Consider the following 24551-nt stretch of genomic DNA (forward strand, 5'->3'; position numbering starts at 1 on the left):
AATGACTTATTAAAACTACAAATGACAATATTAATTTTAACTAACACAGATATCTTTTATTTACTTCTCAAGAAGCAAAAGGCAAGATTTGATTTTTGGAAAGTTTGAACTCACTTCAAAGCAGTTGAGGGATGGCAAACTTTCTGGGGCCCCATATACTTGGACTTGGAGACCTTGAGGGAATCTGTATCCGCCAATGCGGATCATCACCGATCATCAATTAGGCGGAAAAACAACGTCATCGGGGATCTCTAAAAGTTATTTTCGCTTTCTCATCTGATCTGTGATCGAATCCGTAAACCTGGCCTGTGATACCGACCAAATGCTTTATGATCCTTTATGACACTTATGCATATCGAAAGAATCGATGAGGCAGATGAGGCAATGTGAGCCATGTTGATACGTTTAACTGCCAGCTTGTAACATAATGCCTGCTTAGGAGCCATTCTCTCCCTCCTGAGGCAAATCATGCCGTTGTGGATGGAAGTTGTGGATATAAAAGACTTCACAATAGTATATGGAATTAGTTTTTTTTTTTTAAACTACAGTATATTACTATGAAAAGGCAACTGCACTCTGATGCTGAATTGAGCGGAGTAGAAGTGTAAAGATTTGTTTCTCAAGTTCAGTGCTTATTGACATGAGGTTGGTAAAAAGAAATGTCACAATCATCTAATCAGTTTGCATTGACCGAACATACTCAATCATTTCTTTTTTTTGTTCTTGTTTGAGAGCATTATCCTGGGGACAATGTTAGCCACCTCAACTTGTACATTTATAAATCTAACTTTGATTTTAAGATAACATTTTATTCATCTCACAGTTTAAATCAAGTGCATGACCACAAGTACGGATTTAATGAATACAGAGAATTAGTTGAATAAGGGAATATCATCGTATGCCAATTATACAGGTGTTATAGATTTACTCATTTATTTATGCGTGCCGGTGTGGTTCAGATCAGATGTCCCCTTCATGTGGGGGCCTCTGCTTGGATATTATTTGTGACTATTCTTTCCTTGATCGAACAACTCATTGAAATATCAGTGCATTGATGTAGTGCATCAATGCACTGATACTACTTCAACACAGACTGTGATTGAATACATGGATATGTTTTGTGTGAGCAATGAAGTTTTCATAATTGCATGAAACATCTCAGCAACTAAACGGAATGCTGAGGGACTTGAGCCGTCCAACCGAAGCATGGAAGCGCAATCTGCAGAGAGTCATTCTGAGAAACAGCTGGACTTGTCAGATATACTTAATAGTGACTATATCCTTTGTGAAAGATCTGGCTTATACATGGTAATGAATTATAAGTGTGATAAGAGAAACATCAAAGGCATATCCAACTGAAGTTGTTGCCAGATCTAGTGAAATGTCAAAGTAATGAGTTATCATTACAATAAGAAATGCAAGCTAATGATTAGTGAAATGGGCAACATTTGTATCGTTAATATATTATAGACACTTATTTTGCTTTATGTCAAAGCAGACGTTTTAACAACCATCTCAGGACATTTGTCTAGCCAATTCTATAATGTTTAAAGAATGAGTTTATGATTTTGCTAAAAAAGAAACGCCTTTTTGCCACGCTACTTTGGTTTGTTCTTCCCCATGAGAAAAGCTAACTTGAGCTAAAGAAAACCATTATGTGTAATTGCATCTGACAGCATGTTGTATTTATATCTCATTGTAGTGACAAGGGAGTTACTTCCGAGTGGAAAATGGTATCTCAGGTCTCCTGCATGCTTCTTATCATTGATTCATAGAGAACAGAAGCAACTCCTTGTAAATGGATGGATATGCATTTAAGTGTCCATCCTCCTTTCTTAAAATTGTAGCCGCAGTTATCTGCCATCGTCACTTTCGGCCATGTGCTCTGCCTGCTCAGATTTTAATGCTCTGGCAGGCAGGATAGAGCTTATATTTAACAAGGCTGACAGGTTGGACAGTAATGTAGTTGTCTAGGCTTTTATTCCTTACTCGGGATTGGATTTTGAAAACCACAGCACATTAGAATGAAGTGCTCTCCGACAGCCCCCACAGGAAAGTTAAACTGCAGCGTGCATCCCGGCTACAACAAGAGGTGCACTAAAAATACTGTCTCTCCGGTCTGAAAGAGCTCACCGGGTTTAAACTGAATGTGGAAAAACTTTTAGAAAGTTGTGGTAATTACTAAATTCATATGAAAATTCTAAATCAACCTTTTTCTTTCTTTTATTATTTGTAAAATATCTTTATAACTGTGTTGTCCAAAATTACTTTTAAATTAATTAGTTACTCTGTAGAGAATAGGATTTTTCTCATTAAATTCTGTGGTAAATGTTGTATTAGACATTAATGTTTTATGTCTGTAAACAGAAACTGCAAGTAGAAACTATTCTTCCATCATCAGATAACTAAAGATAACTAAAACACTGTCACTGTTTCAACGACATTCTTTTCAATTGTAATAATTTGTAATTCATCATTTGATATTACATTTGTTTGTGTTGCAGACAGACTGACCGGCTGACCAACAGGATCATTCTTCAAATGATTTCCTTTCATCACAAACAATACCTGTGTGAAGTAAACAGGATGAAATTCCACTACCTGGATGAAGAAACATTTCCTATTTGATGTTCATAATCATACCGCTGTTCTTTTATGGAGAAACCACTTATATTCTAAACAGGTCATTCTTTTGAATATCACGGATTATTCACCTCTTTGTTCCAGTCTCTCATGCAGCTTTACAAATGCTTATATAGATAACTTGAACTTGCATATGTTAATGTTTTTATATAGTTGGTTAGAATTCTAGACTTCTTAATGATTAAAATGACTTAAGATATTTTTCACTGTCCCAGTTATCATTCCCTAACTTTTCTGTTCAGCGTTGCATGTCGTTGTACGCAAGCTGACAGAGCCAAACAGCAGGCTTTTAGATCACCTTAGAATGACGTTCAAGTTTTATAGGGACTCGCTGGTTACCAAAAGCTGGAGGAAAAAATAAATCGGCTGCCAGGCAGCTGGTCCTCTTCACATTCACTTATGGGGACACCCGCAAAAGCAAAGCCCACACCACAGCTGGAAACCATCAGGATGAAAAGTTGAGACTGTGGGCCTTCCCTCCCTGTGCCCAAAGACATCAGGCTTTCATCTCTGCATGTAAATGTGTCATTCCCCATTCATTCCTCTTACGTTGTAAGGACAAAGGAATTAACCAGACCTTTTTTTCGAATTAAAAATCCTGTTTTAATGAACTCAGTCTTTTGATTGATCAATCGTAAAAATACAACCGTCAGTAGATTGATCTAACCCTCTACACAATTGAACGTGCTCTGATAATTAGATTTGACCCGAGGCTGTAGTACATCACTGCCCTTTTTCATGACAAATGCTAAGACTTCAAAACAAAACATGCGTTCAAAGTAACACCTCGGACCTGCACTCTCTAAATTACAGACCAAAGTAAAAAACCCTTTTAAAGGATGGAAATGCTAGATTTCTCGAATGAAGGATTCAGTGTAAGAAGGAAAGAAACAATTCTGATACAGAAACAAGTCATAGATAATGATCCAGTTTTTTGAGGGGGGGGGGGGGGGCAACGATGAATGAGAATAGCCAAGAACAATTGCTTCAATAGGGAAATAGGAAATTACTAAGTATCCTCTGCCTGGTCCATTAATGTGGCTGGGACGTGAACCAAGACTTCCTGAATTGACAGGAAGCCATACACATGTTGCCACTGAGTGATGGGAGTGTGCGCAGGAAAAAGGCGGGGTTGATCGGGCTTGTGGACCTGGCATGCCAAGACAAAAACATTGTGTGATGAGCGCTACTCAGTGTGTTTAGAAGCTGGGATGGCCATTCATCCACACCAGTCGGGCCTCCATGGCAGTGATTAGCATTGTCATCCTCATTTACAGGCCCTCTATGCAGATGGCCCGCATGCTGGAGGTGCCAGCATAAGAGTGGCTGTTCACTCTCACATAATCACCCTCTGGCCTCTGCTCTCATCTGTCCCCTTTATTTCCATAAAAAGTATTCTAGGAAAATTTGTATGGCCGTTTTATGTTCCTTTTATTATTGCTCTGGATTATAGGGAATAGTCTTGCCAGTGCTTATGCGCTGATGGATGTTTCGGTGGTGCTGGTGATGCAGTTGTGGTGTTTCTTTTGAATTGCTCACATCGGAATGGCCAACATTGGATCTTTTAAAAAAACGAATAAAATCAGTTTAATGCTGCGATATAAAACCACACAGCTCTAGTAAAAGATGACAGTTTAACGCTGCAGAGGGAGAGATCTGATCAGCACACTGCCTGGGGCACTACAGGGCTGCCAGGGGCTGTTCGCGGCCTCTGTAGATATTCACATTAGGCCCCACTACCAGGCCTGTGGAGAAGAAAGTACTGCAGACATACAGCATATGTCACGTACGTTTGATACCACATCACCGTGCAAAGATGTCTGATAAACCAATTTCAAACCTTGGACAGCAACCTCTGGCTGGTTTTGCATGGCCTCGTTTCACTTGCCTATACGTCTGCTATCTTCTCTACTCTGCTCTCCACACCCCTCCTCACATCTCAAAACCCAGATGATAGACCCAATAATTAAAGCAATTCTGAATGGGTTGGAAAGCTCTGGAGCATCTGTGTGTGTCAGATTCTTGACATGATACAGTGGGACAGCAAAACTATTAAATATCCATCATGCCACGCCACATCAGTTCTAATGCAATCAGAAACACATGAGTACGTCGGCTAAGTCCCTTTCCATCCACAATGATTAAAGAAGTATTTAATTTCAAAGACAAATAAAAAATGCAAGATCATTTTATCAAAAATGTAAATGACCTCTCTTTGCATGACACTTACCGGCAACAGAGCCGGAGTCAATACGAAAGTCTGTACACTACTGGGAACGGCAAAACAGGGACCATTTTCTCTGATGGCCATTATTCTAATACGATGTTCGTGTATTTACTTTAATTCTCTGTCGCCAAATATGGACAGCAAAGGTGAAAGGCCTCGTCACTAAAAGACAAGATGGAATAAAGAGGACATTGTCAATACAATATAATATGAACTCCCCTATAATGCTGGACTCAAATGTATTTGGCTTTACAAATTTGGTATTAGTAGAATATGTTTTTTATTCAAATAAAAAAGGAGACAAATGATAGAATAAATTATCTTTGCATTAGGCTTAAGGCCATAGGGACCATTTTGAAGGTTCTTTTGCAAATAAGAATATAAGGGAGATATTTCTTTTAAAATGGGTTGATAATTGTACTTGTCTCAACACTGCTTGGATGATAATTATGAAACCTTTTAACTGAGAGTTGATTCTCTAAAAGAAATAATCATAAAAGGACACCCAAAGAATAAGAGCAACTCACTAATTTGCACTATTTTTCACTAAGAGCTATGGCATCCTAAGCAGCGAATGAAGACACACTTCCTCCTTGTGTGTTATTGGAGCTTCTCTTTTCTTTGTTTTGCTAGCAGGGAAGCCAGGCATGCATGTTACTGCATGTAAATCCTGTAAAGGATTAAATCCGTGCTCGAGTACCGCTGACAACACCTTCACGCCACAACACGTCGTCACGGGAGTTAGTCTGCCCTCGGCGGGTGTGAGCCAAAACGCAAATTACACTGCTAGCTCTGTTAGCACTGTTAGCGTTAGTGATGACGCCCCTGCAGACCTCTCGCCCCATTTCGGCTCTAGAAACTCTTAAACGGTTATCTAGTTGCTTCAGAGTCAGACGGTGTGGAAGCGATCGCGAAACAGACTCTGGATCTCGTACATCGTCTTTAGCACCCTTTTATACTGCAAAATACAATTTTTCTTCTTTGGACAATCCAGATGTGTGTGAGGGATGAAATACAAAACAGTCATTTGACTTTGGCTTAAATGACATTTGAATTTGACAGTGAAGAGAAAAGGATACACGACAACACAGAGAGTGTGCAGGAATTACTGGGGGATGTCAAAACTGGCTCGTATTCAACACAGCCCACCTGACTCTATTGCTCTCATGTTTATGCAGGGAGAAACTGAACTCTTTTGATTCACCAGTGACGCTTTTGATTTTGATTTTGAGTGTCTCCCGGCAGCCTTTCAACGCTGTACTTCAGGCATTCACTTTATCAAGCTCGGGTGGGGCAGAGCACGGGCGTGAGTGAGTGTGGATGACAAATGTATGGATCTGGTTAAGTTCATATTTGGGAAGCTGCACTCACCTTTTCAGTTTTCCAAAGTCCCTCCACTTGTCCTGGTGTTACCCGGCATCCCACAACCTTCTGCTTGATGTACATGTAAGTGCTGTCTCACGCCAAACACAGGCAGAGGGAGCCTTCTGAAAGGCTGGTGAATACATTACCTTTTCACATGAAGTTGATTCAAACATAAACAACTTTAAAGTGCTTCTTTTGAGCATGAAGATCAAGATATTCTGTGTCAACAAACCCAAGCTGTCCAAGTTTCTCCAAAGTTTTCATGAGTTTTAAATATCATCTTGACAAAAGCTTAAATTATGTCAGGAGACCAGCTGTAACAATCAATGATTCCAGCCGTTATTCTCGGAGTGAAACAAGTAATGAGTAGATTTTGCACACATGATGAATATTAAACATATAATTAGGTTTATTAAAAATGATTGTGATTAAACATCACATTATATAACATCTATTGTTGTTACCCACTGTACGTTTCTCCTTCTTGTTTCTATTTACTCCACTTTTCAATAAAGTTAGTCAGGTAAAGTTTTGAAACTTACCTAAGTCAGTGCAAAGGTTAGTTGAGCAATAGTTTAAAAATAGAAACTCTTAATCAAAGAATTCCATGTTCCTTGTGAAGATATATCGTACTAAAATCAAATGTATTTGTATGCAGACTATTGTCTGGAAGATCTCCCCATGATGAAAAGTATGCAGAATAAAAGATCAGGCCTGTATATCAAAGTGAGAGACACATATACTCTTGATGATGGGATGGAGGAGCATTAATGGAAACACTCCCATGTACAAGAGGGGCAACTGGGGTCAAACGCAGGGGTGCTGTTATTCAGGAGGGTCCCAGACGACATTAAGCAGCACCTCACCTAGAGATCCCCCAAATGATCTACTGAGCCTGTCAACCCGGGTTGGGCCTGGGGGGGATGGGAGGGGGGAGTCAGCTAACATGACGAGAGAGCCATACAAATAAATCACAATTCACTCAGGGAGCAGTCGCACTCAATGACACATTCACTGGCTGCCTCTACAGCTCATTTGATAACGCTCTTGCCACGTCATTCATTTCTCTGAAGGATGAAAGGGAAGCTGAAAATGTCATCAGCTCACTGAAGCAGGGATGCCAGTGACTCAGAATAAAGAGGGAGGGATGTGTCTTATAATTAATTTTTTTTTTTTTTTTTAACCATGCTACAGCCGGAAAGATATCCCACTATTTGCCGCGGGTCTTTCAATTAGACATGCATTGTAATTAAATGCTGTGTCACGGGGCTGTTGGGGCGTGCCGGATTTATGTCCCAGGATAAGTTACCGCCATTCATTATCATGATGGATAGCACGGCGTGAGAGGAATATTGTTAGAGTCCCTTTACGAAAGCTGGAGCGATTGCATGATAATAGAAATACGTCGTACTCTTGACAGTTTATAATGCGGAAACTGTTCAATTTCAAATCTTGGTTGGCAACTTTGTTGCAAAGACAATCAGCAACTTAGTCATTAGACATACAGTATAGTTAGATATACAGTATACACCACACCAAGTGACTGAGTTACGCAAATTATAGCTTTGCAAAAAGTACATTTCTCCAAATAAAAGAGTGGTCTAACACAAACAATCAATATCTGCATGTTTTTTCTTAGATGTATTACTGTATCAAAGCCAGCGCATGCTTCTTTCCACTTTCTTTTTTAAGAGAAAAGAAAGTGAGTGAGAAACACAGAATGAGAGGAGCTTCTAGGTGGCCCGGCCTTGGTACAGCATGTGGCTGTTCTGTGAAGTCAGAAGAAAGCCTGAGAAGACACTCATCTTTGGACGTGTCTTCAGGACATGGTGTTGTCATCTTGACAGCGCTACCTTTGTGTTAGATGTGCTTTCAAGTCCAGAATCCCCTCCTTACTTCAGAAAAGCCGATGCTCTCATGAGTATTTCTCTGTATCGCCCAGGATCACACACGTTGTGTTGTTGTTCAATTTCTATAGCTTCATCCTTGATATTAATATTTTGAACAACAGTGGATTTAGTCTTAATCATTTATAACCAAAACATTATCAAAAAAGAACTTTGTTTTCCTAAATTATGTAAGTAAGAAGATCTCTGATACGAGTGTGTTGTGCTTTAGTTCAAACGAAGCACATTGAGCGACTATTTTCTCCACAATGTGTCATCATGTGCTTCTGTAATTTTGAGTTGCTTGGTGGTGGCAGGGATGAACATACAGACATCATGAGTAAGACATTGAACGATTTCCTGTTTCCCTGTTATGTCCAAATTTATATCAGAACACCAACATTTAATGTGGTATTACCACGCAACTGGGGCCTTTTCTACATGTTTAGGGAAACCTGCCACAGCAGCTGTACTGCTGTATATTGAACTGTAACTTATGGACTTATAAGTACAACCCAAACACGTTGAATCCCTTTCTAAAAATGTTGGTAAATCTATCAATGGAGATGACGAGATGATTTTCATTCTCATGTCTTTGAGATATCTGTGTCCGAGATTTTTTGTACCAACCAATACATTTCAATGTCTAACAAACATGTCAAAACACATTTTCCTCTTGAGGACATTACCAAAGCCTATTTTAAGATTTTAAGGAGTTTCGGATAAAATATGTAAGTTTGTTATAACAATAATACACACGTGAAGTATAAGGCTACGTTATGGAAATGCACTTAATGCCAATCTTTGCATCAGTATAAAACCCAAACTCTGAAGTAATTGTGGTTTCCTATACCGCCAGAAGCTAAGGAAGAGCAGTTCAAAGAGCCATGGTAATATTATTTCTAACCTTGTATTGAAAGGATTTCACTTAGTCTGACTATAAAATCCTGTGAAATTCCATAAAAGACATGAAAACATCCGTCTGACAGACGTGGAAGGTTTGGGTGTCTACTATCGGGAGAAATGACTACTAAACTTTCCCCCTTGCACGCTGGTGCGGCAGATGTAAACACTCCCAGGACCTGCTCATCAAAACATTTCTGTAGCTAGTGGTCAACATATCTAGAGGCTATCATGAATGTCATGTTCTATGCTTCAAAAACGCATAAACACTTTGCCACACAAATTGATGTAACAGGAGCCCTGACCCCTATTTCCTTCATGTTTCTACTGTTTAGTTAAAAAGCACTGTGAGTGTTTTCTGTCATTGCTTTTTTATGCTGTCCATCTTCCTGGTTGGATTCTCAGTGAAAATGCTGTTCACTATAATAGACTTGGCCATTTGGGGCTGCACACAATGAGTGTTGTTGTAATTTCTCCTGTCATGGGCAATGAATGGACCATGTTTCCTTTTTTCCCTTTTGCTTGTTTCCTACATGTAGACGGCAATTTACATGGAGACATTAATGTAACTGTCATGTTCTATCCAAGAGCGCTGAAGCAGAACTGCTAAAAGACAGCCAAGCCACAGCACTGATGCTCAGAGCACCAAAGATTGAGCGGCAATGCAAAGTTAATGGAATTAAGTAAAGAATGCTCCCATTCACCGAAGCAGGGACAAAAATAACATTTAAATAAGCCTTGGTCTGGAAATAAATGATAGAAATAAGCAACTCAAAAGGCATGTGTTCATTTAATGTGTATAGGGTGGTGGAGGGGGGGACTTTTTCTATGATTTCTCTCCTTGGCTTATTGTTGTCTAAATAAGAGAATAGGCAATTAGAGAATATGCAATTATTACATTTAATAAACTGCTGGGTTGAGTGCAAACCTTCCAAGAACATTGGTTATGCAGTAAGTTGCTTTCACCGTAATGCTGTTATGTTGTATTTCATCAGTTATCAGTTGTTTCATGTCTGAGAACAAGCAGTGGCAGGGGAGCTCAACTGTAGGTGGAAGGGCTTTGGGAGACACCGTAGAAAAACAAGGTCCTGTGCCTCCATATTGCATGTTCAGAATCTGCCGTATTTTCACCAGGGATCCTGCAGGCACAAGGATGCACTAAATAGGGAGGTCAGCGTGGTCTTTTATACCACAACGGTCTACTCTAGAGTTGACAATCTACAACAGAAACTCTGCCAGCAATAAGGGATCTGATGCAGTGAGGCTTTTGGGTTTTGGGATGACACTTTTGAGACACTGCTGACTCAAAAACGCAAAGTATAAAAAGGAAAATAATACATTTATTCTAATGCATTTCTCTTTGCTGATATGTCCATTTTACTTAGATGGAATTGTATATTGGTATAATTAAGAGAGGAAGGTTTTTTATCTAATTGAAGAATTGTTGTTCAGCTGGATGTTATTACATTGTACAAATCAGGAAATTACATCCCGTTGCAAACATCTATTTACTGTCAGAAATCTGCAAAGAAACGGCGCTTGCTCATTAATGTCTCAAGGATCTTATGAATGGAAAAACAAACAAAATGGGTGTTTTTTTTGCAAAAGAGCAACATTTTCTTTTCTTTTCATTGAAATGGTATCCTGGCTGTCATAGTCCATTTACCCATTTTCATTCTGTACTGAAGCCAGTTGTTACAGAGGAAGATTATAAGAAAGAAAATAATACTAAACTAAGGTTTATCTCAATTAATTATTCGGCAGAACTATCTATCAAAAACACACAAGTGTCAAGCCTTTAATTCTTTTGTTATCAATAATGCATTAGTGGCTACTTCATTAATTCATGATAGTGTTTACTAACTGCTTTCATTTTCATCACAGCCTGTGTAGAATTAGACATTTTTGTATCCAACCTCTTCATGATGCTGAGCTGCTCTTGTTTTTGTGTGACAATGAGAAGCTGAGTAATATTTGTGTCATGCCATGAATTGGATATTAGCGTAAATATTATCATAAAACAGATGGAATATCATCCAAATTGCGTTAAGCCAAATTAATTTAAAAAGAAACAATGGCAATATGAACGACAATAATAAACATAAAACTTGCATTAACAGCTACGTTTCTGCCTATTGGCCATTTGTGTGAGATGGAAGTCATTATTTAATTAAGTTAATAGCAAGCAGAGGTTAAAAGGAGCCTAGTACGTATTGCAAAAAGTTAATATTGTCACTCTGTACACTCACTTCATTCATTTGTGTTGTGGAAAACACTTATTTGTGCATAATGAGGCAAAACCTGAACTATTTATAAGAAAATCATCCATATCCGCAAATGTATTAACACACTGTTACTTCTTTTCTATTTGTTGGCAGTGCTAACAACATAGTTGTATTTAAACAAAAGAAAAATGGGATTTTATTAATCACTTAAGCAAGCAAAAGTCAAGGCAGTCGGTTGTATGAGATCATATACATTATGTTTATGACCAGGGTTAAACCCACATTGATCTATTGCAGAACATTCAATCTTTAAATGTTCTTATAACATGCACACACTTAAACATTCATCATAACAGGATATTTATACGGGGCATTTCATTTCCTTTAAATTGTTTTACTTTTTTATTTGTGTTGCTGTCCAGTTCTGTGTGGCTTCATTCATATTAACGTTTTTTATTTGCCGTGTGAAGTGTTTTTCCTCAATTGTCACTTGAGTGTTAAAACTTAGTCTGTTTGGGATCCAATAGCAAAACAGAATTTAGGGATTTTTTTGCGAAGTTGATTCAAAGAGGGAAGTAAGCAAGAGAAACAATAATGGCTTCTGAAAAAAATCTATAATATGTCATAAAATCTTGATTACCAATTTTGCTTTCAACATAGAAAACCCAGTCATTTATATTTTATTTATTTATTTTTTATCGTAGTGTCACTCTCTCTCATCCAGTGTATGATTTAAGATGCAGTCTCGATTACTGTATAGGACTTCAGTTAATTTACCAAGAAAGAAAAAAAAAGAAGAAGCCTTTATCTTTATCCTATTTAGAGAGAGCTTCTTTGAACACATCACTTAAATGTAATTTAGTGTTTTATTTGAGATTTATTCAAAATCAACCACGATAAACAAAGCATACCTTCTCCATGAAATCCAATAAAACTGAGTGCATGTCACAGAGCTCCTGACAGCCTTGACTTCAAAAGCATGTGGTTGGAGATGAATGTAGGAATAAGGGGGTGGAGGGCATGATTAGCAGCTCACTTGGCTTCTCTCCCGGTTGTACGCTGTGTACATAGCATCAGTCACCTTCCCATCACCTAATTAACTCCTTCACCTTTACACAACAAAGTAGCATCTACTTCAAACTGCTCCGTCTGACTGCTCTGACACAAATGCTTTATGAGTATTTTGAAATGAAAGGTGATTTTGAAGATGCAACAAACTTTGCTAATAGCCATCAAATACCTCAACGGACATTTATTTTTTTTGAGGTGATTAAAGCTGTTGGCGGGTTTGGACCCAAATGCCGTCAATTTTCTAGAAAATTGTCAAGTGTAATGTTGTGCATTGTGAACACCTACAGACACACACAAACACACACGTTAAGCTTTGTCTTCACTCTTTCATTGGTTCTCAGCCAACAGCACGTAAAACTTCTGCAAATTATAGCCTGAGGGCAGCGGTTGCTGCTCAGTGTCAATGTTGTTTATTATCAGCTTGCCTGGAGTTTGTGAAATTCCAAGTTTCTGTTATCAAGGTGTTTGAATTTTCCATTTGTACTACAGTGATTCTTCAGAACTTAATTTACATGCACTATAAACAAATATTTTCACAGCATTTGGGTTTTCATTGGGTTATGTATTTACATTTCTGTAAAAAAAAATACTTTACCTTAATACTATAGTGAATGTGACTTGAACTGAATTACACAATTCTTATCAAAGTACAGGTAAATATAAAAAAGATATAACAAGGTATCTTCTGCCCAGCAGTGTCAACATGAAAGACAAATGCTAAAACGGCCCATCCTGGCCTTGTGGAAGTGCTCCAGGCACATCCAACTGGGAAAAGACCTCATGGTTGACCCGGAACGCACTGGAGGGATTATACTTCCCATCTGGCTTCAAGATCACCAACAAGGAGATGGAGGATGTGGCTTCTGGACAACCTTTCTCCTGCCAGACCAGTTAGCAGAATGGATCCATGGATGTATTGATTGCAATGCAGATTTCAAAGTAACAACAACAACTCTAGAATGACGTTTAATTGTTGTAATAACTCATTTCAAACGCCAAACCCAGTTAGGTTATAAATATCGTCTGCAGGCTGTTCTGTGTTCAGTGCCAGCAGCTACAAGGCATAGTTTTGCAAAAAACAACGTTATATTTATAATACTGTAGTGTATTAAAGTGTTAAGCTAACCCTGCTGCATGTCAAAATCTCCATGGGTGGGCTACCACATCAACTGATCATTGGGGACAATAAAAAGTAATCAGCTTTCTTTTAAGTTTGGGGTTAATGAGGAAATTACTAGAATGAAATATCCACCTCAGGAATCTAAAAGGTCAGTTGTGTCCCAGAGCTAAATAAATGATCTGGATACCATAAATCATAAATCATCACTGCAGAGATGCAATAAAATACTGAGGCTAGAGCCCACAGCTCCAAGGCAAAAAGTCAGCATCCTCACTGGTTGATGATTCATTTAAACGACAGGGAACTAAGCAGCGCATTTGCAACAGTTAAAAAAAAATGTCCTACATCCATACAATGCAATGCAAACAATTTTTGTCAAATGCAAACAGCTAACTAGTAAAGTAAGTGTACATACAATAAAGATGCAGTGCAGTTTACATGGAGATGTGTACTTGTGTACACAGTGCATACATTACTTCTATGGGAACTCATCTGTGTGTTTTCGGTGTGCTGTGTGGGTGGGGGGTCTGTGTGTTATGCCGGTGATCTAGAGCTGATTTCTATCTCTAAGTGTGCAGGATCTGCTTGGCATGCTCTGCGTCTCCTTTCTCCCTGCTATAGGCTCTGCTGGCTATAGCTTGTGGCGCTCCCGGTGGAGTTAGCTCTTTCCACTAACAAAATGCAAAATACAAAATTAATAAAAACACCCTTTGAAACTGACAAATACGCCTCGGGCAAACTATCGGCCCGCCAGCTGCTTAAAATTTAATCAGTATTTTTTCTTTATTTATTTATTTTCCACGGCCATGCTCCTCTTTTTAATAACATGTTGCTGAGACTGTCTGTATACAAAGTTTTCCTCTGTCAAGAATTACACAGGGCCTGTCAGTTCATGGACTCTCCCCCTCAGGGGTTTGCCAGAGAATAAACTAAGCAGATTTATTTGATCTTTTAACTTTTGTCCTTGTCCTCTTCTGAACTGGTCTTCTCCTTGTCCTTGTGGCTCTCACAGCGAACTCTTCTGCTGGGTGGACCAATATCGCGATGAACAGATTGACTCACATTATTCAGACCTTTTGGAATTCCTTTGCACTGTTTTAGCAGTTGATGCAGACGAACAAAACTTAAATAGTAGAATTGTCGATTGACTGAATTCCCTGATAGCACTACCGTACTGATATAATATTCATGCACTCATTCATAATTTAATTGTATTAACACTTTCAGTGAGGGTGATGATAGGCTGTCAAACCCTCATCTCTGTGTCCATTCGAATCTCTGCGCTAATAGAACAAAGACATAATGACTGGATTTCATTGTCTCTCCGGATACTGCAATGTGGGTGACACATTGACTTTGTTCATTTGTGTGTGTGTGTGTGTGTGTGTGTGTGTGTGTGTGATTATATTATTATTGTTTGCAGGAAAATGAAATTGCATCTCTGTCATGCCTTCTTTATACTACCACTGTCTCCAAAATCTGACTTTTTTAATTAATCACAAAGAGGATATGTTAAAGACGTAGATACCAATCTTTTCAGGTTAGTAAAAACGAATATATTCAGCTCGATAAATGCTTGTCAGGTTAACCCACTTATGTCAATTTAGATGTGTCATGCATTTTTATGACTAGTGATATCCATGTGGTGTCCTGTGTCGCCCATATCCATATTCTGCAAGTGTTTTCTTCAGTCGCTTCCATTTAGAGCCTCTATATTCAACTTCAATAGCGATTGGGCAAATGACAAAGTGACAAATCATTGTGGGTCCACATGACACACAAAATACTTTGTCAGTTAATGGGCACAACTATTTCTTGAGAAGTGTTAGTAAGTAATGTTAGTAGATTATAATTCTCAACAAATGAATGCAGTGTGAGGAACTCTTACTGAAGTTTGCTAACCACCATTTGACCTAAATGAACCTGAACTACCTTTTTGATTAAAAAACATGTTGTTTTTTTTCTTCAAAAGATTATGTTGTGATATATTACATTCAATATTTTTCCAACAAATATCAATTTCTTAAGTCTGTCAGGAGAAAATTGTTATTGTTTTCAGTGTGCTTTCTTGAATTATACCCTGAAGGAGGCCAGTCTTTTGTTCTTACACATAAGTGAATCGGAATCTGAGATAAATTCCCCTTGGCAGGTTTTTCTCCTCTGTGTAAAAAGCTTCCACTTTTGTGCTGCTTCCTCCTTTTCTTACTTTTTTAGTTATTAATTGAGATCATGAGAGTCAGTGCTTTCAGCAGAGGACCAGATCAAGACAAGAAATGCTTGAACTTTTTTGCCATGAATATTAACAAGCAATATATTATGCATATTATTCTTTAAATACCATATAAAATGTGTTTTTGTGACTAAATCTTAATTTTGCATATGCTTTTAAGTAATATACATTAAATAATAATTACCATTAAATTGATGGCAGAGGCAGCTTTGGTACTGTCAATCAAATTTGTGCAAATCTCCTCTGACACTTTCTGTCTCTCATCACTTCCCGCTGCCAAGCCATTATTGTTCACACCAGCGTCTCAGAGTGCAGCATATTCAGCACATAGTGTACGCCTGCACTTTCCCATCCGCACACTCACCACAGGTCATAAAGGTCATCAAATGTACCGCAGATGTTTTAATCAAGAGGGAGGAGTTGATACGAAGGCGTTGGAATATTCACAACGTCACAGAGTCAACAGGGTGGACGCCGACAGGAAAAATGTTTCCTCCTTTGGGGATGTGTGTTGACAATTTATTTTATACAGAGCTGCAAAACAGTGATTTTTGCTTGAGAATAATCAGCTTGTTAAATGATATTCTTTACAATCTGCTGCTGACATGACTGAGTTTAAGTCATCATTATGCTTCAACGGATGTGGATGTAGGTGAGTGCTGTTTAAAAGAATAGCTAATTGCGACTCAAACTTTCTAACGTTAGAATCGCAATCATTTCTTGTAATCTTCCCAAACCAACAATCAAACAATCACAACCACATAAAGCAATGATTAGCCAGCCCTACAAAGAGGAGAGAGTTCAGAGAATGTTTTCCTCTCCTTTTCTTCCATCATCAAGCTACTAAAGTTGACATTCTGTGTGCGAAGACAAGTGCAGCATTATGAACTCCTCGAAGGGGGCGGCCGTCCAACAGAATAAGGTGCGGCTGCTCAAATCGAGACACTTTTCCCTTAAAACGTAGTCAGACAACATGTTGTGCAATCTTCATTCATAGTGTATGTAGCCTTTATATTCTGGCAGTTTAATAGCATACCAAAAAAGCTCCACAAAGACAAGGAAAAGTACGGGATTGCCGTCAGACATAACTACTTCTGTGACATCCTCCCCTGTTTAATCTGTGGACGCTGAGCAGATGCTCAACATCTCTCAATGGGAGGGGGACCAGATCTACTTCCCCCCCGAACTCGCTTCTCCTTCACTTTAACAGAAGCATGGAAGTATTTCAGGGGACAGCGCCTTTGATGTGAGCAATTTATAAGGCTAATTATACAAACAGGATAATAACAATGGAGAGCACAAGCTGCCTGTGTGTTTACCCTCCCTGTGTTTACATCACAGACAGGTCCTTGAGCCATACACACACGCACACACACACACAGTCCCAGACATTTGTAACAGCTGGGGTAATTCTCAGTTGTTCATAGTGCAGATCATAATAACAACAAACAATGAAAAATGCCTGACATCAAAGAAGTAAATTATTATGTATTTAAAAATTCTTTAAAGTTTTAAGAAAGGGGCGAAGGATTGTTGATGCACTGACTTCCTCTTGGAGTTAATTGATAGCACTGCTGGTTGAGTGTGCCACATCGCTGCAGGACAATACTTGTATTATCATGTGAGCCCCCTGTAGCCCTTGGGTACTAGATCTTGTTCTTGTTGTTTGCATATTTATTGTATATTTGTGTATTCATGCCCTGACTATATCTTAACACCTAAATTGGCTCATGTGTCGTTATTTTGTGTGCGGGTGGTTGACTGTGCCGTGGCGGTACAAGGAAAGTATCTCCCCAAAAGTCTCACGCTACAGAGAAGACTCAAATTATAGGGCCAGAGATAACAAGCTTCTTTTCTCTGACATTTGTTCCACATCATGTACAGTCACAGAATACAAAACCTCAGATGTTCTTCAAAAAAGTCTGGACAACGGTTGTAAATTTTTCATTTGAAACACGGATTCTTTTCACCTGTTCGACTGAAAAAGAATGGACATGGCTGCACGCATACCTTTCATCATGCAGCCCAGCTATTAGACGTGCCTTATCGCCCCATGCATTAGAAGCACATTAAATTTGGAATCACAGCACTCTTCAGGTTCAAATAATGAGCATTTAATTATTGACAGGGGATAAATATTTAACAAAGACACTGGTGGTTCACTTGGTTGGCCTCATATGGAGTAGGATTGAGGAGGACATGAGGTCCCTATGACCCAGAAACCCACCCCCATTCTCAATGAATTTCCACCATTGCTATTAGACTCCCCATTGCTATTAGAGTATAAGTGTGTGTCCAGCCAAATAGGAGTACTGCTGCATGAATGCTCTGGGCGTGTAATGTCATCTAAAAACAGGATTATTTAAAAAGTACTGATACAAATGCATTAGCATATTTTATTATTGTTGCAACTTTCAGCAAGATCTCTAAAATGGCAAAACAAAATAAAGGAAAGCCGTTTTTATCACCACCAGTGCAGTTCTTCAATTGAACCAGCACGAAGAAAATGTAAAAAAATAAAAAGCAGCCTTCTCTCTTAGACAATAGGCTCCATGTCCAATGGGAATAAGGTTTCGAGCAAAGCATCACTTGTTGTGGAAAGTTTGGACTCCCAAAAACACAGGTGCTTTTACCCAGAAGACTAATATTTATGCCACGTGTCAACCAACTTTTATTGCAGAGACATGCAAGCAGTTCTTTTCCAATTGGGAAGTAATTTTAAGCTGAACCACAATGTTTTTGCTGAACCTAATCAAATAGGGATTTTTTGTTTGTTTTTTCTTTTAGCCACATGTTACACACTGTTTATCACTTTGAGAGTAATCTGGGAAAAAACACTTGTGCCTGGAAAGGTTATTCAGAGTTAAATGGGAATGTTGTTTTGTAGGAAAAAGAGTTGGCATGTCCGAGATGTGAGAATTTGTAGTTCACATGATGACAGACAATGTGGCGTCTGGGATTATTCAAGTCTGATGTGGTACTTTTCCCCTAGACAGTGGACTTTCCCTCTAACATGTTACAAAACACTGTTAGAAGGAGACGTAGGCAAAATGCAAATATTCAATATCTGATCCAATGTTGTTTGAAGGGTACTCTGTTTTTCTTGGCTACCACAATATCTAATGGGTTACCGCTTAACTAAAATGTTCTGTCAGAGAAAACGGTGGCAGACCCCTTTACACTGGACATTGTGGGATCAGAGCTTCAGGATTATCAAAAAGATAATACCAACACACAAAATGAAAATAACAAACTCTACATCCGTGTAAATATCACATCTGCCTACTCTCCATCCTGCAGATGAGTGGCCCCTCAGAAAATAGGATGAAGAACAGATAATTCCTATTCCTAATTTTACAATTATCATTATTGTCTTCACTTATCATTAGTTTTTTAAATTTTAGAATTACTTAATTTTCACCTACATATAATATAGTATATATAACGGCACTCACTCAACATACCAAATGTCTTTGGCAAGAAGTGCCGTGTCGGAGCACCTGGAGTTTTTTTTTTTGGCTTCTGATGACCAGGTGACTAGTGGTGACACAAGACCTGTGTCTAATGTACCTTGCTTTAACTATTCAAACAAAGTGGGTATTTAAAATGCCATCGCTTTTACAACAAGAATGAGTGTGTAAATCAGAGTGAAGGACGTCCTTTTCCTCTGTGCATCTGATCCAGCTTAGCTCTTTGTAGTGTTTCTGTACATCCTTCACTCCAGATTCTGCACTGCATCTGACCTACGTACACTGACATTTTAATTAACTCTTTAGTATCCCGTTAAAGCCTTTTATTGGAGCAGAGACATATGGTTTTTTTTTCTACTGTCGGGAAGGTCACATGCCCAGTTGTTATAAGCAGCTGAATGGCAAAAAAGCATATTGCATTTCTTTTGGCAAGCTTTGCTAAATGTGTTTTTTTGCTGTAAACATTCAGTTCATCTCTGAGCTTTTCTCCACCGTTTGTGTTTTCTGTTCCTTATGATTGTATGACGGTTAATTCATCCCAAACCTCACAAGCGAACCCCCTGCAATGCTTCTGACAGCTGAGAAATGTCATTACGGGCCATAATGAAGAATGAAATCAGTTATACCATCGCCACACGCCCAATATTTAATTAGCACCTCTGAAGGTCAGCTCAAATGGTTTCCTCGTGATGTTTTCATGTGCACACAATGTTGGCTTGTAACATTGTATATCTTCTTTGATATGGCATTGTCATTTCTAACACAACAAAAGACCAGTTTTGCTTATGAAAAAACACATGGAGAAAAAAAAGAGGGTAATTAGTAGAGTGTTAAACCTGTGAATGCCCCTCAACTAGCAGCGACTTAACAAAAGCCACTGATAAGACATTGAGATTGAAATGAGGTGTGGAAAAAAAGGCTTTTTATCAATAAACGCCATACCTTCACACAATGTACAATTAGAGCTCATACTCTGAAGTGAGACACAGCCTGAGTGTTGCATCAATTTGCAGATCATTTAGTCTTTTCACAGGCATTCGGCCTCCGATAAAACCACAGGAATCAAAGCTGGATAAAGATGAAAATAGAGCATGACAGGAAAAAAAAGTCATGCAAATGACTTTTGTTATTGCTGTGTGATTTTGTCTGAATTGTAAGTGATCATTCTGCCTTTTAGTTACAGCTGTCAGCCCTCGTTAATGTGCATTATAAATTGCATCAAAGTGCATAGGGCTGTGTGTGATTAATTTATACAGCTCTTTACGTAGGAGGAAACTGTGCAGGTGGTGAGGAGCCTGATGACTTGGTTTGGGCGGCTCGCTCACACACAGTGTGTTGTGTGTCTGCTCTGGCATGTGTCTGTCACACCACCGCAGCTTGATGGGACCTAAGGATAAAGATTACACGCTCATATCCATCAACTAACCGAGTGTCCAAAACAACTCACAAAATAGCCTCTTTTCCATTATGTCAATCAGTTACGCCCTGATTAGATTCAATAAGTGATTTTAACCTCATGTCATTTCCAATCAACACATGTATCCACAATAAAGAGGATGTTAAGCTGGATGATGTTTTGCTTATGGTGTCTTAATTACACTTTTACCCTACACTTTTGTACACTTTTCATATTATCAGCTAAAAGGACACACATTCACTTCAGTTCTGCGGCTGTTTACATCCTGTTTCCTGTTTGTTATTTCCTCTGATCTATATGTTTCATTGAGGGTGAACCTGTGAGGCGGCCTTCAAACACTCGGCAGTCCGTTAACTTGTTGCTCTAGCAACCAATATTATCTGCGCTGTTTCCCCAATGTTGACTTGTGGAGATACAGTAATAATAATCGGAGGTTTTGTTTGTCGAAGTGTCAGTTAGAATAACGCAAAACCCAGCAGCAGGACTGTGTATTGCATCAAGAAGACCCACTCCATTGTTCTGCTCCAAAGGATTGAAGGGGCAAAGCAAACACAGCAGCCAATGCAGAGTAAAAAAAACAGCCTCAAAAAGTTCACATTGGTTGGGATGTCATAGCTGCAAAGTACCCAAGTTTTGACATTAAGAACCTGAGATGAACGCTTTTAAAAGATGTTGTAATTCACCAGTTGTTGTTTTTTTTCACCTCATTCAGCATGACTAAGCAAAACATGTTGGTTCGCATAAAACAGTTTTTGGTGACAGGATATGATTTAATGACAGCATCGATTAAAAACAAATTCAAACCCCTCATTTAACAATGTTGCCCACCGCAAACGTCTCTCAGTCATAACAGGACATGCAGGAGTAGGAATAGGAATAAACTCACCTCAGATGAATCAAACACCACCGTATTTAGCTACTGGAAAAAAAGTATCCAGCTCTACTTTTATTTAATTCAGTGTCACACACAAAGGCCATTATTATACTGTTGAAGTTGTAAATACTCTCCGAAGTTTAACGTGTTAATTGATTTCTTGGAGAACATCAAGATGCAAATGACTCATACAGTACATCAGACACAAAAGAAAATCAATGGGGAAGATGAATTAAAGGGCTTATAAAACACCCTGTGCCACACTGCTGATTCTCCAGATGGGTTCCAGTGCATTTAATCCAGTTTGTGACATTTAGATGTAAGAGACAGGGGAGAAAAGCAGGTCCAAACAAAGGGATAATTTGAGGTCTTTGTCTTTGTCAGAGGAGAAGAAACAGATTAACTATGCGAAGCGACTTTGAAGCCCTGGAAATTTGTAATGAAAAATTTAAGATACAAGCGGGCAGGATGGGAAGGGTTTTAGGGGGGGTTAAGCACAACGATTCATTCGACTCTGCATATATTAGGGGTGTGAAATTCAAAGGTTGAGCTGTGTGTTTTTGTAATATGGGCCTTAATAAATATTTTGCTTTGATATACTGATTGTCCTGTGGCAGGCCTGCATGATGGTAGAGGGGAGGGCTACTGAGAATGAGCAGCCGTCTGGCTCTAATGAGAAGGTCAAAGCTCTCTAATTATCATAGGCAGCTCAGTAGCATCCTTCAAAAGAACCCATGAAAGCTCCGATATCACACGACACTTTGAAACGACCATCTTCTGTGACGTAGGTAAGCAAACACGGACATCGACCCACAAAATAACGTAATAATTAAAGTCTGCATTAACCATTAACTGTAGATGCACTTACTGTACACATCTCAGTTCTCACACAAATGGAACCTCGCAACCACAACTAACCAGCTAATTCATGTCTTTGAGTTAATCAATGTGAGTAATATACTTTAAGACATCAATTAAAAAAACATATTTATACGAAATAATCCATATACACTGAATCTGAAGCTTGTATAGAGGCAGCATGTTGTGTTTGTACAGAAGTCTTGCTACAATATAATTAGGAATTAGAAGCAAAATGATAAACTTTATTAATAACTGTTGCTTTTCTTGTGTGTGAGGCATTGTACCGCCGTCCACATTTGTGCGACAGTAAAAGATACTCATTATTACTAATAAATGAAGGGAAACGGGCTTGAAAAATAGAATGCAAGATTGGTAATTGCTGACATGTTTGACACTTTAAACAAAACCCTCTATCCTCAATGTGTTCCGAGCTGAAAAGAGAAAATTAGGCTGGTGTTTGGAGCAATTTTACAGAAAAATTACTGTTCAATGGGACTCTCAAGCAAAAGTATAATAAATGAAAGAATTAGAAGGAAAAAAGCATATGGGTTGATGCTCAACTTGCCATCGGATCCTCACCAAATTGCCTGTGAATTAATCTAATTAAGAAACCCAGAGTGTGACACACAGCGCTGTCACTGAAGATAATCTTCCACAGTTTAAGGTGTAAATCTTGAGAAATAAGTTTTGAAATTACATCAGCTGTCAATTAAAAAATAATGGAAAAAGTGTGAACAAGTTCAACGATGAACAGACCTTCTGCAAATTAAGGACGGATTGTTTGAGAAAGGTACTATTGGGGTAACCGTTGGAGACAATACTAACGTGCGTGTCAATGATAGTTAATATACTTTCACCAGGGATTTGGTGAGCAATTTCAATCTGTGGCCATTTGTGATGACAGTTTGTCGCACTCAAATGCAGCCTTATTTTTTGAGTGCTTCAATTTGACACGTTTTAGATTAAATCAGACAATTTCCCTTTTTCTGTTCATTTCAGAATAAAACATTCTAACCTATAACTCAAAAAATACAATAATAATGTAAGCCATCTCCATCAATTTTCCACTCTGCTTCAGTTTGCTTTAACAAGTCCTTGAAGACAGTACAGTGCAGGCGGGAGAGAGAAAGCTTCTTTTCTTCCCTTTTGCCTCACCTCTCCCCCACACCATCAATGGGCCACCCCACCCTGCGTGCTTGCGACCTCTAATGGATTTCACATGACAACAGGCCTCGCCCAGGCGAGCGCATATATGGGCGCTCACCGACTTGACAACCATTAGCCGGTGAGGAGGGGGGAGAGGGTCACTCGCTGTCCTGTAACTGATGTGTCGTGCACTGAGCCGTCTCCCCCGGGTCGGGCACGGACGTATCCACTCTGACAAGCGTCTCGCTCCTTCCCCTCTGTGTCCCGACGAGCCTATTATCATGAGGTCCCGTGAATGTTGTGCGTTGCGGGAAGTGGCGCATAAAAGAATGATCAGGCAAAGCTTTCAGACACAAGTCATTGGCGCAGGCAGGCTCTTTGTTGAACAAAATGGAAACGCGGCAACGAGAGGTTCACCTGTTGATCGTCCTTGTGGAGGCACAAGCACTCACACTTGGCATTATGTGCCTTATTATTTATACCGGGTTGTCAGCTAATAATGCATGGGTCTCTCACTGGAGCACTTTCTGCCATCTTTGAAAGTCATGGCAGGAGGCACCCCTAGTTCCTGAGACCCTCACCAGGGTCTTGTCTGAAGAAGTCATTCCCACTTTAACTGATATAATGCATCTGTGCTGCCGTGTCTTCTTTATCTCGGCTCCCCGTGTTACTTCTTCTCCGTCTTCTCCCCTGCTGAGTGCATCAACCTATATGTGACCGTTGAGTTGATGATTTAAGGAACTGGGGAAAGTATGAATATATCTATTTCTCTTACACCTTCAGCATCAGTACCCCAACTTGTCAAATACACAGAAAAACTAAGTGTATCTGTTGTTGACTCCATTGCTCGTAGCTGAAAGCACCGAGATGAGCCTGAAAGGGTTAAGGACGTTTTTTTTCTTTCCATGTGACATGGGACATTTTTTATGCAAGAGTGAGCCCTGATTAGAGGGTGAGTTTTAATGGCAACTAATTAGCCAACCTCTTTAGCCCTGCCGTAATGATCAAACGAGCTGTCTTTGGGTACCTGATACAATGATCCTCTCACTCTTGATATGATATTTTATTCCTCTGCAATTATGCAGCCCCCACTGCACCACATGTGTTTATTGC

The sequence above is a fragment of the Gasterosteus aculeatus genome, chromosome 12 (assembly GCF_964276395.1).
Source record: "Gasterosteus aculeatus chromosome 12, fGasAcu3.hap1.1, whole genome shotgun sequence".
Lineage (NCBI taxonomy): Eukaryota > Metazoa > Chordata > Actinopteri > Perciformes > Gasterosteidae > Gasterosteus > Gasterosteus aculeatus.